Source organism: Myotis lucifugus, unplaced genomic scaffold, assembly GCF_000147115.1.
Source record: "Myotis lucifugus unplaced genomic scaffold, Myoluc2.0 scaffold_135, whole genome shotgun sequence".
Classification (NCBI taxonomy): Eukaryota; Metazoa; Chordata; class Mammalia; order Chiroptera; family Vespertilionidae; genus Myotis; species Myotis lucifugus.
In genome coordinates, this window is record NW_005871183.1 from 2,613,555 (window position 1) to 2,635,062 (window position 21,508).

The following is a 21,508-nucleotide window of genomic DNA, read 5'->3' on the forward strand; positions in this document are numbered from 1 at the left end:
TGTCTTTTCTTATATAGCTAACACACTACCGAATGTGTCTTTTGGTAGCCCTGTGCTGGTGGTATTTCCCATAGCCACTAACCTTGCCTGCTATAGTACGGGAACTGTAAATTGGCTTGGAAATTTAAAGCAGGTTTTTGTTGGTGCACAGCACAAATTAGATATATATGGGGATGGCAGGGGTTTTTTTAATCTCCAGTTGTGTCTGATTGAGCTTATACAAAATAATTGTTGTTCTATTGATTGAATACCACACTATAATTGCAAACAAACAAACAAAAACATTGTAGCTGTTTTGTTCTGAATGCTTCTAAATAAATACAATTTTTTATTTTTTAAAAAAAGATTGCAAGCTCATTAGATATTCAGAAAAGAGTGACAACAAGCCACACTAGAGTTGGGAGAGAAATTCTTGAAGGCAAGAACATTAGATATGAGGACTTCAAGAAAGCTTTTAGGCATCAGCATCACAAGACAAAAAAAGCCAAATCTTATAGCAGCTGCAGGAGAAAGCTTTGGGATCACAGCCTGCCCCTCTACCCCAATATTTAGTATACATAATTTTATATAAAAGTCTTATCTCTCTCTATATATGTAAAATCCTAATATGCAAATAGACCGAACGGCAGAACAACTGAACAGCCGAACAACCAGCCATTATGACGTGTGCTGATCACCAGGGGGCACACACAAAACATGGCAGGCTTCAGCAGCAGGCTGCAGAACATGGAACATGGCGGGCATCGGCCATGGTGGGATGGTGGAGCAGGTGAGCGGGGGCGCCAGACCAAGACAAGGCACTGGTCACTCTCATTGGGGCAAGCTGCGGTCCTGCCGGGCGCTCACACCTGCTGACAGTGCTGGCCCCGCTTGCACCCGCTGCCAGCGCAGGAGCCACCACTCACACCTGCTGCCGGCGCCCAGCGCCAGCCCTGATTGCTTGGCACCATCAGTAGGTGTGAGTGGCAGCTGCTGGCCCCAATCGCCAGACCAAGGCAGAGCACTGGTCACTCTCATTGGGGCAAGCTGCGGTCCTGCCGGGCGCTCACACCTGCTGACAGTGCCGCACGCTCACACCAGCTGCTGGCCCCAATTGCTCTGCTCAGTCAGTGGGTGCAAGCTGGGCCTGCACCGTCATTGTGTGGGAGTGGCGTCAGTAGGAGTAGGGCTGCTGGCAGAGAGGGGAACAGGGGCCACGGCAGGAGGGGCTGGGCAGGGGCATGGAGGATGGGCCGAGACCCGCCCCTATGCCCACTGCAGCCTCGCAGCCCACAGTTCCTTTCAAGGTGCACAAATTCGTGCACTGAGCCCCTAGTATTTATTATAATATAACATACAGGGTAGGGCAAAAACAGATTTACATTTGTATGTGAAACAGTTTGTTCTTGTATTATTTATTAATTATTTTATTATTTTCCATATGAACAATTGTAAACTTATGTTTGCCCCACCCTGTATATACCCTCTTATTTATGTATGTAGAGGTTCCTCAAAATCATTGTGAATCAAAAAGTATATCTAAGAAGTAGGGATAAGTGACTGGAGATTCCAACAGATATTCTCTAGTGACCATCAATTATTAGATATTTGAGGATAGTTGTACTGGGTGCCAAATTTCCTAAAACACACACATGCCTTTAGAAAATAAAATTTAAAACCTGGAGCACTGGTGGTACAGTAGCAGTCCTCCCCAGTATATTTCAATTGTCTGCCAAGATGGGACCAATAAAATTGTAACATTTTTAATTGGCTTCCAACATCTAAAAATCAGAATGGGTTGGCTAAAAATTCATATCCCCAGCTTGCATATTTTTTAAAAATCTGAAAACACTATCTACATTCCCACATGTAACCAATTTATCCTTTCATTTATCAAATATTCACAGAGCTCTGACTATGAAGCCAGGCACTGTTCTAGTTACTGGAAGTATATCAGAGAACAACAGGAATAAAAGGGAAGAAAGAAAAGTAAAGAAAATATTCCACAATTTCACAGAGACTATTTCAGTAGACTCTATCTACTTGAGCTAAAGCAACCGCTGCCTCCAGGGCCCTGCAACTCCTATGGCTTCAAATTGGAGACAGAGAGACAGAGATTATGTAGAAAAGTAAATTTAAAAAAATTTTACTCATGCCCTTTTTTATAAAATAAAATGAAATACTGATATCACCCTTTTTAAAATCTTTTCAATTATTTATAGTTCTTAGCTGGTTCGTGGGACTCCTAGCTTTGGGAATTGTAGGATTCACTGATTTAAGATCTCCTACCTCTTACCTCGTAGAGACCTAGCCAAATTTGGATCTGAACCTTAATCTTTGAGTCTGTCACAGTTTAAAACCTTCTCAGCAATTTCTGCTAGTTAACGCAACTTATTAAGTCATGGTTTTCTCTTCTCCACCACGCCACATCTTCAAAAGTCCGACCTCTTGCCTTGAGACACCCGAGAAACAATGCAATCTCTTAACTAATTTCCACATAATATCCCTTCACATTAAGCATATCAGGACATCAGCAGGCTTCATTCATGATTTCGAGGAGAGGGCAGGCATTAGTGGGGATCTGGCATCAAGGACGGTGCCCTGCTTCCCAGAACTTCAGTGGAAGCCTCAGCCCCCCCATCAACCATGTCTTCTAAGTGGGGCACTCAGAGCTTCATAGAGGACCCACTGGGGTGGATTCCACAGCAGTTAACGCACTTGGTGTTGTGTCTTCCATTGCTTTGTTAACACTCCTTATCTCATCTCCCTAATTCTTCACATTGAACAACTAGAATCACTTCCCAATAACTATTTACACCCAAGGTTTTGTCTCAGATTCTTGTGTTTACTGTTTTTGTTCTTTCTCTCTCTCTCTCTCTCTCTCTCTCTCTCTCTCTCTCTCTCGCGCACGTTGTTGTTGGGGTGCAGGGTACTGAGACTAAGTGTCATAAGTAGAGGTCATATGCCAGGACTCATGACCATGACTTCGCAGCAGCTCACTGATTCCTCTTTTCTTCTTTTGCTCTCCCTGCCTTCTCTGAGGCAGCAAACAAATCTTTAAACCTCTAATTTGTAGAATAGCCCCCCTCATTTCCTTCATTTTTTCAGACTCCTGTTCTACTTGTAAATATTTACCTGGTTTTTCCCAAATAAATATAGATTATTTTCTAAAAGAGATTTAGATGCCAAGTGTTAATTACTTTTCCCATTTTATCACAAATAGTAATTGTATAAATATAGAAGCAAACAAAAAATATACACAGCTTGAAGCTGACACTAAAGTCGTGAAATTCAGAAAAGATCATGAAATTCAGAAAAGATAGATTTTGAACTAGAAAATCATGTGTATAATGCTGGGGAAGGCCACCAAGTAAGTTTTCAAAGACCTTTTTGATTTGAATAACTTCTAAATGAAAATGAGTGGTAGAGGTAGGACTCAAATTGAAAAAGTACTTATTTGAAAACTGACCGTAAAGTAGAAAATAACTTAGTTCAGTCTTTCACTGGATAGAAATGAAGCATACGCAAATAATTGCCTGGTTAAAATTATAGGACAAACCAGCCTTTCTGAGGAGAAAAATTAAGAAGAACCTGAAAAATACTATACTAAGCTCATTGAATAAAGTTAGATAATATAGTCCTAATTTACCAATTTCTCTCTCTTCAGCAATTGTGAGTGGACCTCAAGATTCTTCACACTGAGGTAAAAATAATAGTTTGTTCATTTTCAATGGCATATGTTACTGAGAGGAAAGAGATTCTTGTGGGAAAATAAATAAAAGGAAGTTAATTTCTCCTATAACCCCACCTACTTTACCTGCCCTCACTCCCATTCCTTTCTGAGTGGCAAGAAAACAAAAGTTTTCAAACAAGAGATGGCTATGATATGTTTTTCTGAGTATTGGGATGCAGCTTATTTTTATTGGGGAGGAGTGGATGTGGCATATAGTGAGCAAAGAAAAGGGAGCTACTTTTAAAGACAGGACACACCCACCGATGTCAAGATCATTAAAAGGAGTACTATATAAAATACAGTGTTCAGTGGGGAAAAAAGGAGACATATGTAACACTTTCAACAATAATAAATTAAAGAATAATCCTCCTATCTAATAAAGATGGAATATGTTAATTGACCCTCATGCCATCACAAAGATGGTGGCGCCCACAGCCAATAAGGAGGGAATATGCTAATTGACTACCCCACCCTCAAAGGTGGCGGTGCCCACAGCCACAAGATGGCTGGCAGGGAAGGGCAGTTGAGGGCAACCAGGCCAGCAGGGGAGGGCAGTTGAGGGCAACCAGGCCAGCAGGGGAGGGCAGTTGGGGGGGACCAGGCCTGGAGGGGAGGGCAGTTAGGGGTGACCAGTCCAGCAGGGAAGGGCAGTTGGGGGGGACCAAACCTGCAGGGGAAGGCAGTTAGGGGCAACCAGGTTGGGAGGAGAGGGTAGTTAGAGGTGGCCGGGCCAGCAGGGGAGGGGCAGTTGGGAGGTACTGGGATGGGAGGGAATATGCTAATTGACTGCCCCACCCTCAAAGATGGTGGTGCCCACAGCCAATAAGGAGGGAATATGCTAATTGACTGCCACGCCCTCAATAATGGCAGTGACTAGTCCTCTCAGCCCCACCACATGCCTGCCTCCAGAGTCCCCCAGTCCTCTCAGCCCCCAGCCACCCAGGGCTGGCGTGAGGCACAGATAACTAGGGCCGGCCGAGGCTTACGCTGCCGGCAGTGGCAGCAGGAGAGGTGTGATGGCAGTGTCACCTTCCTCTGATCACCAGGTTGCCTCCCCTCCCTGAGAGCTTCTGGACTGTGAAAGGGAGCAGGCCGGGCTGGCCTGGTCACCCATTTCCTCTAGTAATGAATATAACAAAATGCAGTTTACTTGCTCTGTAAACACTTTTAATGACTATTTAACAAGCAACAATTATATCTAGCAACCTTCTGAATTTCACTGTGTACATTAAAAAAAAACAATAAAAAATAATGGATAAGATTTGCTTGCCACTTCTAGAAAGATTACTGAGCCTCAGATCAGATAAACAGCAGTTACTTGGGGGAAAAAAAAGTCATTGTGTACCTGAACTAAACCACTTAATACAGTTTAAAGGTAAATTGGAAACTCCCAAAGTATAGCCTACATATGAATTTCTCATATATTATGCTAATAATATGGGTACATTTTGAATGTTTGTCAAAACAAAATAATGTTAAAGACCAGTTTACCTTTTTAATGTAGAGCCTCCCAGACTTGTTCCTATAAGAAGTAAACAAGCCTAGTCCGTTCCAGAAGCCACACCTCAGTGACTAATATGACCAGCAAACCAGCTACACAAGACAAAGCTGGAGCTTTTGTGGAAGCAATCTTGAGCATCTCTTTCTTCCCTTACCAAATCCACCTGCATATTTTGTCAGTTTACTTCCTGAGGAATCTATTCACTTCTCTCCATATCCACAGACACCATCAATGCCCAAATTGTTGTCATCTCCTACCTGAAATAGTGCAATGGTTTCTAATTTCCTCAGCTACACCCCCACCCATTAATTGCATCTCTCTGCAACTCCAGAGCCACTTTTAAAAGATCAATCTGATCATTTTATCCTGAATTAAAAATTCTCCATGGCTTTGCAAGGCTATCGTATGGAAGACAAGATTTCTCAGTAGAGCCTCTAAGACTTTGTGAGATCTATCCCCCAACTCTGATCCTATAGCCACATCTGAAATCGCATTCTCTTTCACTCACAATTTGCAGCTACACTGGAGGTAACTTTCAGTTAGAAGAATATGCCATACAAATTCCAACCAGATTCTGACACTGCTTATTCTAAAGGATCTCCTTTTTATTGCTATCTTAATTGTGATATCTCCGAGTGCAGAAAATCCTCAACTTTGAATAGTTCTGATCCATGTTCAATGATACTTTTGGAATTAATTAGGTTCAAAGCATTTGATGAAGAAAGATTTACCTTACACATTAGAATTATTCCACTTTTATCTAAGGATGAAGAAGCCTAAAATGAGCAGTACTCAAAATCACAATATCTTAGAATTCACTCCTTTGTGTTGATAAACGTTTTGTATCTGTAATAAATAAATTTAAACATATAACTAACTTTAAGGTGATAAAAAATAGCAAGAAGCCATAATATTGCATAATTTACAGTACATTTGATACCACATTAAGCTTCCATGTTCTTCAATTAAAAAGAAATATTATTATCAATAAAATTATATTAAGGTAAATAAAAACTTGAAAAGTCTAAACACATTAAACTCATGTTTTAAAAATACTAATATTCTGACTACAAATGAAACCAAGGTTAAAACACAAAGCAAAACACAACCTGAATGTTCTTGGAGAAAAATAGAATGCCTTTTGAAATTTGAATTTGCACACTAAGAATAGCAATCATATACAATATTGGAAAATCAAAGCTATCAAGCAGGAAAAAAAGCTTTCCATTTGGAAATAATGTAACAGACTTTAAAAGAACACATTCAAGGTTAGTTAGGCGATTTTTGTGTCCTCTCTAAAGAGTTGTTATGTTGTGAGACTTTTTCCCAAAGAAATACAGATATTTTACTCCCAATTTATCCTTTCTCTAGTAGGAGAAGAATGGGAATGGAAGAAAAGGAAGATTGTCCTGCAGTTTTTTTTTCCCAGATACATGCCATTATACCTGTCTTCTAGCTCATCTTTATAAAAGAAAAATCTAGCAGGTAAGTTGCTATTCTTCTTAAATCTGCATGGTGGGTCCTTGCAACCAAACTGCATTATTTGGGGGAAGGAATTATCAGTGTGCTTAAAAACTTAAATATATATATATAGATATAGATATAGATATAGATATAGATATAGATATAGATATAGATATAGATATAGATATAGATATAGATATATAGATATAGATATAGATATATATATATATATATATATATAAATCAATGTTTGGGGCATTTTTTGTTCAATGTAAATGAGAAGACCACACCTTACTATATGTTAATGATAGATTAGATACATGAAATAAAGCGCAACATGTTAGGAAATAGGATGTGAATAATGTAAGTTGAATAATTAATGTGCTACCAAATCATGGCACAACTTTTTCAGGCTTGCTTAGCCTAAAAATTGTTTGTACGATAGGAATGAAGGAAAAATATTCCTAACAGCGGAGTGAAAACTCAGTTCAGTCAGAAACCACTTTATTGCTAGTCCTGGATCAGCTGCTCACTGTTTAAAATCCTTACACCCTGAATCCCAGATGTCTAATGCCAAAATGATAGACTCTGATAAAAATTATATGATAATATCATAATATAGTATTTTGACAAGACTTTTTATATGCGGCAAGGGCTTTAAATGTCTTAAAAACTAATTTAGGAAACCTGGAAATTTTAAAATATTTGTAACTAAAAAAGAAGACCAATTATATGTGAAACTTCATAAAGCAATGTTTGTAGTTGTGTTTTTGACTAATTTGGAATAAAACATATGTATTTGAGGGAGGAAAACTGCCCTCTTTAATATGATATTTAATAAGCACAACACATAGTTTTATTTGCTGTGTTTGTGTTTATTTTTATTTTACTATAAACTTATTCAGCTATTGTGACAATGGACTAACTAGTTACTTCTTTCTGTTACAGCTTTGTAGCCCCTACCACACAGTTATTCTTGTTGCTTAAATTTTCTTTTTTATTAATACATATAAATCAGACAGTAATATGGGTTTTTTCCCCCTTAAAATAATAAAGATATACCAAACAGCAGACACTATGTCCTGTAGTTACAGAAATTTTATATAAGATATTTCTCAATCAAATGAATGCTTGGCAATATTATGTGTTTTCCACAGAGAGGTAAATAGTTATTTTACAATGTGAGGATATCGGAGCTATATTTCATTCATTTAGACAGTGCAGCACAATCAATTCTTTGTGTAACATAGACTGGTTTAAGATTGATTATTCCTTTCACTTTTTTCAGCAAAACAATTTGGTTCACTAGTCCAGCAAAAAGCATCTTCAGACTAGACAAAATGGATAACCCACAGATGTGAAAGGATATCAAGCCCCTGTTAAAACCTAGCGGTTCTCAACCTGTGGGTCGCGACCCCTTTGGCGGTCGAACGACCCTTTCACAGGGGTCGCCTAAGACCATCCTGCATATCAGATATTTACATGACGATTCATAACAGTAGCAACATTACAGTTATGAAGTAGCAACGAAAATAATTTTAGGGTTGGGTCACAACATGAGGAACTGTATTTAAAGGGCCAGAAGGTTGAGAACCACTTATACCACTTGGAGTGCGGGTGAATTTCCCGCCAAAATATAAGATGGCTCTGTCTTTTGGTTTTGTTCCATCCACCAAAAGGGTGGATTACAAACAAATATTTGGTAATACGCAGTTACAATCGGCCCGAGTTTACACGTTTCCCGCACTCCACCGCAAATCTATATGAACCGAGTTAAAGACGGCTCCCGCGGAGTACGCGCAATTCACACGAGCCGACTTAACTCGTTTCCCGCACTCCAAGTGATACCTATGGTGACTGTCAGCCTGCAAGATGACCCCAAAGGATTCCCACGTTCTGGTGTCCCTGCCACCCTGGATAGAGCTGACACATGTGTGCAGTGGGTATGAAGGATATGACAGTGTGAATGTCCAGACTAGCTGACAACAGGCCTAGTGGCTCCTGTCTTACCCTCTCTTAGACTGCTTACCCGGTGAGAAGCGAGCTGCCACCTTGTGAGCATACACATGCAGCCTATGCAAAGATCTACGTTGAAAAAGGTGAAACAGCCCTAACCGGTTTGGCTCAGTGGATAGAGGGTCGGCCTGCCACCCTGGATAGAGCTGACACATGTGTGCAGTGGGTATGAAGGATATGACAGTGTGAATGTCCAGACTAGCTGCAGGAGGCAGCTGATCGATGTTTCTCTCTCATCGATGTTTCTAACTCCCTATCCCTCTCCCTTCCTCTCTGTAAAAAATCAGTAACCTATGCAAAGATCTACACTGAAAAAGGTGAAACAACCTGTCAACGGCCAGTAAGGAACTAAGATTCCCAGACAACAGTTGTATTGGATGAACCACCTTGGAGGTGGATAATCCGGCCTTCAGATGACTACAACCCCAGCTGACATCTTGACTGAAACCTCCTGGGAAACCCATGCCAGAGCCACCCAACTAAACTCCCCCAGATTCCTGAACCTCAGGAATCTGTGAGCTCATAAATGTGTATAGTTTTCATTAGCTAATTTAAGGGGTAATTTTTTAGGCAGCAATAGGTAATAAGTTACTTCATGAAGTTTTCCCATATAACAGGTCCTCTTTTTAGTTATAAATATTTTAAAATTTCCAAGTTTCCTAATTTAGTGTTTAAGACATTTAAAATTTAGGCAGCAAGATTAATAACCTTTGACCCTTTTTTATAAAAATATCTTGTCATTACTACCTCACCACACACACACACACACACACACACACACACACACATGCACACACACATTTGTACACATACAAATGGAAAGCATATTTGAAAAATTATTTTTCTACTCCAAATGCACTCAGAAAATATTCACCTTCTCTAAATAATGTCCTCTTAATTACTTTCAATACACATTAAACATTGCTAAGATATCTTAAAACCATTGCTTTTTAAAGACAGGAGTTTATTCTACTTTTTAAATATTTGTATATTATACAAAACTGAATTTAATCTAATAGTTGGCAACTACTTCCCAAGAATAATAAGCCTGAACTCTATTACATAAATGTATCAATAAAAAATAAACCATTTTCACTCTCTCAGACATTAGGTGTTCCCATGACTCAGACAGTTTATGCTCCCAACAGAGACTTTCTTATTTTGACACACATAAAGGTAGTCTCGGGAACCACACAACACTTTGCACCTGACACTAAACATGTAGGTAAGTTTGCCGTCAACACATTACGCTTCTTGGCTAAGGCCTTTCCCATCGTACATCAACAAATTTATAAAAGTGGGTTGTTTTTCCTGCTTCGGCTGGTTTGCCTGCTTGCCACAAAGAACTCCAAAGTGCAACATCTTGAAGACGTTCCTTATATTTAACACCACAGGAAACCACTTTTGCACCTCCAATTTGTTGTAATTTTTTTGAAGTGGGGGCACTACCGATTGGAAAAGCATGCAAGGGTTGTTTGTTTCCCACAAACTGTCCATCTTGCTGTGAATAAAGAGAAGCTCCCATCTCGAGCTTGTGCAGAAATGCACTGATTAGCACTCTGCTGACTTGAGCTGAAGCACAGCCAGCAGAAGCCTGATTGTAATTATTCTTGCTCCTGCTCTCTGTGTAGGCATCAGGTGCAGCAGGGCTCTCGGGGATGTGCTGTTTAGTATCAAAACCTAACAGAGTTGGAGAATTCCCCTCACTCATTCACTGGTAGGCAAGAAACACATTTAACATGGCTCAGTTGTTTGCAAGCCAAGTCAAACACAGCAGCGCTCATGATCGGAGCCTCGCCAAGTGCTCATAGTGGGTGGTCAAGGCACCTTTGTCTGATTTAATTGAATGATCACAGAGAGTTTTAAACTCAACTGGAGCTTTAAAAAAAGTTTCCATTATAAGCACCAGCTTTTAACACTAAAATGTGGTGGCAGATTGTGATCATATTCTCAGAATGTGATTACCAGGGTCTTTCTGGAAACTTCCAGTGGTGTAGGCTATAATTAGTATCTGTGACCAGTGTGGTAACAATGGAAGCTTCCCGCCAAGGTGTTTTAGTCCTCCTAGAATGAACTATCCAGTATCCTTTCAATAAATCCATTCTCTTTTTCAATTATCCAGAGCTATTGCTGTTTCTTAGCAGTGAGAATTTTGACTGATACACAGGGCCTCTTAAAAATACATTCCAGAATTTTAACCTTTCAAGCCACTGAAAAAGAGAAAATAAAATTGCATACAATCAATGTAGATCTGGCAAACACATCATGATATCTGAATAGGACATTTCAATGTAATATTAATTTATATGACATTATAATACTAAAAAAGTAAGAAACAAAATTCTGAATAGAAATATCTTTACATTTATGACATTTAGCTTCATGGCAAAGATAACAATTTTTATAGTGAAAATGGTGTTCCACAAGCATTTGGGGGAAAACTGCTCTAGAACATTCAGCTAAGAGTATATTCCTAACTACCCCTCACATGCCGCTTGTAAGCTACCATTTATTTCATATTATCCCCCCACAACTTGTCTCCTTTCATTCCTATGTAATGAAATTGTAATACTCTTAAAAAGCATATCAGTCCATGAGATAGACTAGGTTAGAAAAAATCATTTTAAAAGAAAGAGATCCCAAAATTTAACTATAGAGGCAATACAACTTCTATCAAAACTCCACTGGCTTTTTTTGTAGAAATTGACAAGCTGATCCTAAAATTCAAAAGGAAATGCCAGGAACCCAGAATAACAAAAAAAAAATCTTTTGAAAGAGCAAAGTTGGAGAAGTTTACTGCAAAGTTACAGTAAATAACACTGTGTGCTACTAACATAAGTATTATACATATAGATTAATTAATGAAATAAAATTGACAGTCAAGAAATAAACTCATACATTTATGGTTAATTGATTTCTACAAGGCAATTCAATGGGAAAAGAATAGGTTTTTTTTTCAATAAATGATACTGGAACAACTTTCTAGCCACATTCAAAAGAATAAATTTGAACACATATCTCACACCATATGCAAAAATTAACTCAAAATGGAGCAAAGACCAAAGACCTAAAAGTAAGAGCTAAAATTATAAATCTCTTAGAAGAAAACATAAGTATAAATCTTTATGACCTTGGGTTAGATAATAACGTTCTTAGGTATGACACCCAAACTAAAGGAAAAAAATAAACTGGATTTCATCAAAACATTCATGCTTCAAAGGATGCTATCAAGAAAGTGAAAAGACAACACATAGAATGGAAAAAACTGAAAATTATGTATATGACAATGGTCTATTATCCAGAACAAGCACTGAACAACATTCCACTGGTTATGGTTGCATTATTGCTTCCATTTTGAAAGCCTTTACAATGCTATTTGGATCGGCCCTATGTGAATACTACTTATTGGTCAGCCTGGGACTTGAGTGGGAGTCTCATAGTTCAGTTTTCAAAGTCATTGGTATGCTATTTAAGATCAGACCCATGCATACACACCTCAGGGGTGATTCCAAACGTTCATAACACATTTATGTGGGGGGTTTTTTCAGGTTCCTTCCTCTTCATGATCTCCCTCGTACTTGCCAGCTCCTTAGAGCTCCCCTTTTCAGTTCTCCATCCAGAAAGCTGGGGTTATATTTACCTCCCTCTGCCACACACTTCCTGTGAATGGAGGAGAGTCAATGTAGGATGGAGGGATACCCAAAGCAACAAGGATTTCCCCTCTCTCTTGAGAGCACAATTCTTTTGATCAAAGAGAAAGTTTCCCGTCCCTCTCAGTTTCAGGCATCAGTGGGCCCTGCTATCACCACCATTACTGCAAGATCTCTTTCATGCTCATCAACTGTGAAATAGGGTGATTCTACATGGGAAAGAAAAGATTAATATTTTATTGTTTGTATCAATAAAGAATTATTTCATTCAAGACTTATTCATTTCATTATCCATATCAATGATGAGGGACTAAGACAAAATCCATATGAAGGTAGGAGAATATAGGAGGTAACTGGACAATCTTCTTTACGATTATTTTCTACCATTATTTAAATCTACTCCTATAACAATTGTCAAAAAACATCCCCAATACTTTCCTTTTTTTTTCAAGACTATTAACCTATATTTAAAAATCCCAAACATTTTACTTGGGACTGTATGATTTGACCTAATATTATAGAAACACCTAAGTTTTTACTAATAGCTTCCTTTCCCTTCTATTCAAACTAAGTTGCTGGGGGAAATTACTTCTTGTAGGTTTAAAAATAATTGCAAATGTCAACGTTTGTCTCAGTAATTACTGGAATCTTTTTTTTTAAATTTAAATCTAAACTTTTTAAAAAATATTTTTTTATTGATTTTAGAGAGGAAGAGAGAGGAAGAGAAACAGAAATATCAATGATGAGAGAGAGAATCGTTCATCAGCTGCCTCCTGCACACCCCCTACTGGGAATCAAGCACACAACCTGAGCATGTACCCCAATCAGGAAGGACACCATGACCTCTTGGTTCATGGGTTGACGCTCAACCACTGAGCCACGCAGGCCGGGCTTAAATCTAAACTTTTAAATTAGTTCTACATGAATCCAGGATAGTAATCTATATTAATAAAAGGGTAATATTCTAATTAGACCAGTTCGACTGGCCATCTTCCAGACATCCGACTTCCTTCCAGACAAAGCCATGGTGGTGGGGGCTGAGGCAGAGGCAGTTTGGGGCAATCAGGCTGGCAGGGGAGGACAGTTGGGGGCAAGATCAGGCCAGCAGGGGTGAGCAGTTGGGGGCAACCAGACCAGCAGGGGAAGGCAGTTGGGGGCAAGATCAGGCCTGCAGGGAAGAGCAGTTGGGGGCGAGATCAGGCCAGCAGGGGAGGGCAGTTAGGGGTGATCAGGCAGGCAGAGGCAGTTAGGGGTGATCAGGCAGGCAGAGGCAGTTAGGGGCGAGATCAGGCTGGCAGGGGAGGGTAGTTGGGGTGATCAGGCAGGCAGGCAGAGGGGTTAAGGGTGACCAGGCAGGCAGGCAGGCAGGCAAGCGGTTGGGAGCCAGCAGTCTCAGATTATGAGAGGGATGTCTGGCTGCCGGTTTAGGCCCAATCCCTGTGGCAGTCAGACATCCCCCCAAGGGGTCCCAGATTGGAGAGGGTGCAGGCCAGGCTGAGGAAACCCCCTTCGCGCATGAATTTTCATGCCTGGGCCTCTAGTAGTTTATAAAAATAGAGCCTTTAAAAGATGACACTTCCACGCTCTCTTGGACTAAAACTATCCTGAAGAACCCCAAACAAAGGCATTGTTTCATCCTACAGCTGTACGTCCCTTGCTATAAATGAAAAAGCGAATCTCCATAATATAAACAAAAGGGAAACATGTAATAAAACTTGAGTAATGTATTAAAAAGGAAACTGCCCTTTAGAGATAATGGATCTATTCTCTACTCCATGCATGAATGCAACTCTCATTAACACTAATGGAACTTACGCATAAGCATCAAGAAAATATACCTGGTATAACGATTTTCAAAATGGGTAATGGCTTCTAATCTGTTCCTGGCATAGTTATGTCTTTATACAGCCAAACAAAAGTACTCCTGAAATTTGGGGATAGAGATAAACATTTAAGCAAAGTATTTTAAATACCAAGAAACTCTGAGAACACAGCAGTATCTTTGCATTTTTCTTCCCTCTTAAAATACTCCTGCCAATCACCTTGATTACCTCTCTCCTGCCATTGCAGGGATTTGAAGAGACTGCTTTCAAAGCAATTAAATAAGATAACCTATTACCCCAATGCCTGATAGAAAGGTGGAAATTCTTTAAAGAAAATTGTTATGATATTAGCTATCAACAATCTAGGAATATTTTTTCTCTGAATACAGTTTCCTGGTTAAAGATTACCGCTGGTGTTTTAGTAGCTTTAAGTTAGCTGCCTGAAGCTTTTTTTACTGAAGAATTCTTAAAAATCAGATAGTTAAACATTCCCAAAAATGGAAAAAAATTAATTAGCAAACTAGGGATATAATTTATCTAGTTTGTTGAAAATAGTCAGGTTACATATTAACATAAATTTCCAATAAATAAAATATATGTTAAAAATCGGCAGTTTTGTATCTTCCTAAGTATCTTCCATGTTTTCTGTCCCAGATGTAATGTCAGAGTTAAACATCAGTCCTTATGTTCAGAAACACACCAAACAGCCTTGCTATATAGCTGGTCTGTGTCCAACCATATGACAGAAAATAGCTAATTGTTTTTGAAATAAGCAACTTCACAGCAAATGAGCCTGGGTTTTGTTCAAAGAATTAATTACTCAGTTTATCTAAATGAGTTTTTATCCATTTCATGTATTGTTATTCCTACTGCAATTAAGTCTCAGAAGCTTCCCACTCACATTTCTACATTTCTTGCATCTTTTTCAATGATGGGAGCTGCTCCTGGTCAACATGTAGATCTCTCTTCTCTCTCTCTCTCTCTCTCTCTCTCTCTCTCTCTCTCTCTCCTCTTTCACTTCTCTCTCTCTCTCTCTCTCTCTCTCTCTCTCACTCTCCCCCCCTCCATCATCTCCAGCTCCATCTCCATCTCCATCTCTATTTCACTTTTGCCTTTTGCTCTCCTCCCTGTCAACTCTACATATGGAGTAAGCATTTCTCCTCCCCTCCTCCCTCTCTCTCTCTCTCTCTCTCTCTCTCTCTCTCTCTCACTCTCCCCCCCTCCATCATCTCCAGCTCCATCTTCAAGTTTTACATGAATAGAAATATACCATTAAAATGTTTTGAGAAAGAATGAAGCCATGCCTTTTGAGATAATAAAAATAATTGAGAAAAGAGGAAAAAATAGAGATTCTGACATGACGTCTAAAACAGCAGAGATCAAACAAGTAGTGAAGGAGCTGACAAGAAGAGAGCTAGCATGATTGAAAATTTTTAATATGCCTAACGCTTGAACTATTAAGCATTACTGCCATACACTTAGTATTATCCAAAGACACTGAAGCTCAGAGATTTCGTAAATTTCCCTGAAGACTCGCATGTTGCAATTCTTGGTGGCAGAAATCCTTATATACAAGTACAGACATACGATTTTTTAAAAGTCACTTTGGAGCAAAAAAAAGTAGGCAATTGTTACTATTATTATTTTTGTAAATCAATAAAAATTATGATTCTTTTTGTCAGATCAGCAAAAATATAACATTTTTTGGTGTGCTCCAGAATTTTAGTAATTAGTTTGTGTGCTATGAGATGAAATAGGTTGAAAATCATTGCCTTAGCCAGATGTCCCCCCATCTTTGATTAGTGTAATGGAATTCTGAGTAAGCCTGACAGAATTGCCTGCTGGTCTATTCTGAACCCACCTTGTACTAAGCCATGTTTCCTTTCAGATCTTAATAGCTAAACGTTGAAGTTGATGGATTAAAGCAATGCTTTTTTTATTAAAAACACATACTGAGAAATATAAACTTAAGGAAGAATAAAGATTGCTCTGAAAATTGAACACATAAAGCTCATGACACAAAAGAGAATGGAGTTACATTAAAATGAGTATAATTTAAAAGTCAAATTTAAATATATGCAGAAAGCATATTGAAATTATGTGTATTTTAGCCATCAAGGACAGACAATATTATTTGCCTCAAAATTCTTTAAGTTTCAGTAATGAAATAATATACTGTTTAAAATATGGGGAAAACCACTGTAAAAACTGAGTAGTGTTACTATGGCAACAGAAAAGCATTTAACTAGTCTTAGGCTATGAAAAGTGAAAATGGATTCTTGCTCTATGAGAAATAATATTAAAGAGGGACATGCAACATAGTAGTTGCACTTTACTTCATAAATATTCTAGTAATATTTAAAAGCACATTTCTTATAGAAACATTACATTCTGAGTCTTTGGAATTTTTTTAATGAAGAAATCATAGCTCTAAAACTGAAGACAAAATTGATGTTTCTTGGGATAAGAATGGCACATCAAATTTTTTTTCAGTTTTTGCATCATTTAACATATATTTATTAGCCTTTTATTATGTTTCAAAACTATGACCAGTACTGTGAATAAAAAGTGAAAAACACACAATCCCTATTATCTTAGAAGGAAAAATGAAGTAAAAAAAAGACACTACGCATTTAATCATATATATAATTATATATTACCATACGATATTTACGTACGTTGCTCCTGCTGATGGAAAGGATAGAAAAAAAATTCCTGACATAAGGAGAATGCATGGTAAATTCTAGAAACTGTTAAAAAAAATCCAATAGGGGCCCAAACATACAGGATCTTGTAAACAAGTAAAGGCTCAGGCTTTAGAAGGCAATAGAAACAATTGAAGTGCTAATTAGAGAAATTAAGTGCTTCAGTTTTCATCTCAGAGAAGATTAAATTTCAGAATACATTGCTCAGTTTTGTTGTGAAAACAAACATTAAAAGCTTATAAAACAGCCAAGTGTTTGTATGTGAATGGCTGCTGGTCACTTGCGGCTCAGTTCTGGCTGTCAGGCTACAGGCTGCTTTCCAAGAGTTCTTCATTTTTAGATCAGGCTGGAGGAGCAACTCCTATTTGGGACATGCTCTTCTTGTGGCACATCAAACACAGCTCCCAGCAGCCCACAATGTTCTACAGCATCTGCAGAAAGTGAAACAAGATCTTTTTGGCTCCAATTTCATTGGCTCCCACTAGTCACACAGCCAAGAGGGGTCAAGTTTCAGAAAGTGTATGTAACCAGGTGACAGGTATGGCATGGGGATAGGAGGGGCAATGTATAATCCTTCACTAAAGAAGGAAGAGCATAGTTAGGAACAATTAATCTGCACAGGGAATTTTATGATGTACCCATGTTAAAACACACTGTTGCGACTCTAATAAATAAAAGCAAGATTATATAGCAAGGTTATATCATTCTTCAAATCACCTTGCTTGTTACTTAGTTATAAAGATACAGGTGGTAGATTTATCATGAATTAAGCATTTAGAAGAAGTATTCAAGGATGACTACTTCAAGCAGTAATTTGAAGGCATATGACAACTTTACAAAGTACGCGTACTCCAATAAAAAAAGAAAACAAAATTTTAAAAATCTCAGCAGACAGATTTCAAAGCCTGCATTTGTGACTCATATGTATTTATAATTGTATTTCATCTACAGCAAACAACTTAGTTCTAAATATTTCATGACCAGAATATTAGGGCTTCCCTTTAATTATTCTGTCCCATACAGCACTATTTCATGTAAATCAGCATTAAAACTTAGCCAACCTCTTCTAATAAAATAAATGTAGCTGATTCAAGAACATAGTGAGCGTAATCATTTGGTACTTAAAATATGAATCATATTTTATTTGAGAACTTATACTTAACTTCATCAGAGATAGATAATAAAAATATGTGTACTGACTAAAGTAAATAATTTCTCCATACTGTGTACTTTTTAATGATGAGGGAATTTCTAAACCCATATACAATGATTCCTTGCCATTGAAAAATGTGCCTAGTGATCTGTCCTCCTGGGAGTTTTACCAGTCTGTCTAGAAATTTGAACACCTCCTCTTTGATCAAAGTGTCCCAAGCACAGGAATTTTAATCTTTCTAAAAAAATACCTTAACCATACTAATAAATTCTAATTTTTGTAAGTTTTATTCCATGAAAGTTTGTTTTCATTAAGTATGTCCCATTAAAAATAACCCATTTGTACTGTAATCGCTTTCTATTGCTATATATATATATATATATATATATATATATATATATATATATATATATTACTACAAATTTAGCTATTTGCAACCATATGTATTCATTGTCTCGCATTTTCCTTGGGTCGGAAAGCTATGTAAGGTTAGCTGGCACATACGCTCAGAGTCTCCCTAAGCCAAAATTAAGGTGGCAGCCAGGACTGCAATCTCATTTTAGGCATAAGGTCATTCCAAATGTTGTTGGCAGAATTTAATCCTTTGAGGCTGTGGGGACATTTTCTTGCTAGCTGTAGGTCAGAACTCCCAGAGGCCACCCTCAGGACTTTGCCACATGCCCCCACCTCTTAAGCAGTTCACACCATCCTGGTTTGCTTCTTCAAGGGCAGCAGGATAATCTACTGTTTGACTCTCTGACTTCTGTTAAGAGCTCAACTGATTGTATCAGGCTCACTCAGAAAAATCTCTTTGATTAGTTCAAAGTCAACTGATTAGAAAACTTATTTATATCTGCAGAATCTCTTTTGCCATATAAGGCCACATAATCAGAACAACAATAGCCCATCACATTCACAGGTTCTTCCCACATGCAAGGGCAGGCAATGATTTTCTGCAGGGCCATCTTAGATCTCTTCTGACCACAAATGGTTACAATTTTTTAACTTCTTTTTTTTATAACTTGCCCTGCTGATTCACTTAACATTCTAAAAGCATAAAAATACAAATTAAACTCAACACAATTAATTATAAGTTCAATTTGACAAATGATATGCCTGGGAGATCCTTGAGGGGGGAAAAATCACAATATATACCATATTGAGAAACCATCTACAATGAAAACCTCACTTCATATAAACCTATATTTTTTTAAAAAAAATTACTATAAACAGTGAGTGAAACAAAGAGGTCCAAAAGGGAACTAATATTGGCTCTTTAATCATTCCACTCCCACCAATTCCTACAATTCAGTCCTGTCCTTTCACTTACGAACTTTCTTCTAGAAATGATCCTGCAGGAACACCAACATGGCGAATCTCCACTAGCAACCTCTGAAGACATGGAAATTAGTAAAAACTATCATCTTAGGATACTGTAGATTTTCAATAAGCAAACAAACCAATAAAAGAGAGAGAAAGAATATTAGTTGTCAACCCTAATCATACTCTAACCAATGTAAAATCCTGGAATTTGTGTTTTAATCTGAATGCTCAGCAAATTCCAAAGTTATATTTATTTTCTTTTGTTTTAAATTCTTAGGATAACCTTTAATATTGAAAAATATGTATATAGCTGAAACAATTTTTTCTTTCATTAGTAGAAATACATGAGGGTGAACATTGATAAATGTTAAATGATGAAGGAAATCATTATTTTTGAATATAAGTAAAAAGGTTCTAAGGCTAATAAAAAATAAAAATCTTTAGACACAGTTAGAGTTGCCATTTTTGATGAAACAATCATCTAATTTCAGCATGGTATAAATTACAGTATAAATATTTAATTGTTTATCAAAACTATTCAAGGGAGAGATGGGCTTTTAGGTGCATTCTGCAGGCAGGCATAAAGAAGTGCTGAATTATCCAATTCAATTAGAACTTGAAAGCTGCACACTGAGATTCATTGCCCAGGTGAGCAGATTGACATTTCCTTATTTCTCTGTGATAATTTTTAGTATTTATAAGCTTCCTTCACTTTTATATAATTTATCCTAATATGAAATATATGAATTGGAATTTAAAGAATAGAGATCTGAGTTATAAACTATAGTTTTACGAAGCTGAATAAGATGAACCTAGATATACAAGAATAGAAAAAATTAATCAAAACATAACTTAAAAATATTGAACACGCTACCCTCCACAGTGGCAGAAATATGAAAAATGGATAGCAAAATACACTGAAATCTCACTATAATGCTTTAATCCTGAAAACTCACAGAAAAAGTTTATCCTGCATTTTCCCCGAGAAATTTGAAAGGTAAAGACAGAAAAAGAATCTGAAACCTAAAGTTATCTTTTGCTCTGGTCCCTCTAGGCCTGTGTTATAGGAAGATTTCACAGTACCCTTTCAGCCATCAATAAAATGAACAGATATTTAAAGATTCCTGAATTTATTCATACTTCTAAAAATATTTTCTCAACTCTTCCTACAAATCATTTAAACATTATTTTACCACTTAAAATAAGAACAAAAATTAAGACTTGGAACTAAAAATCAAATTATATTTTTAACCTTTTTTTTACTTTGCAAATTTACTTCAGGAAATTTTTGGTGTTTATTTCAAGGCATTGTAACACACATACAGATTCTGGTAACTATCACAGCAATCAGGGTTCAGAATAGTTCCATCGCTCCTCAAAAAACTCCTTTGAGCTACCCTCTGTAGTCACAGCATGCCCCAACCCACGCAAACACTGACTTGTTCTCACTACAGCTTTGTCTTTTTCAGAATTTCATACAAATGAAATATGTGGTACGTAACCTTTATATGTGAAATATTGTATATTGGTACAAACAAGAGTAACCAAAACACACACACACACACACACACACACACACACACACAACGTAACTATAATCATGTAGAATTCATTAAAGTAACTTTGTGGAAATATAGCTTAAATGTCTGCCCACAGGTGTGGAATTGAAGATATGACTAGTTCTATAATACATGAGGGCAGAATGAAAGGATAGAATGGGGGCATCTGTCACCAGACTAAGACAGGAAAATGTAAAGCTGTCCCCCAGTTCACCTCTCAGTAGTATTTATCTTTTAGATATGTCTTACAACTTCAGAATTTATTTTGAACTGGCTATACCCACCCCCTTTGGCAGATGGGGCGACACTACATCCACATGTTAGGGTCAATTAATTTGTGAAAGAGCTCCAACAGCTTTGACCAAAGCTCCTTTCCATTTATTAAGGCATCAGAGAGCTGCCATATGTTAATTGCTAATCCATTCCTCACTTAGAATAGCAAGACAACAAAAAGGCATAATTCACATAGCATATTAACTTATTGTTCTTTTTAAATATAAGTGGATATTTCTATAACAGTAAGGACAAGCTTTCCCCTAAGAATTTATCCCTTATTTGTGAACTTGTTTTCTCTAATCCAGTTTTTAAAGGGGAAAAAAAAA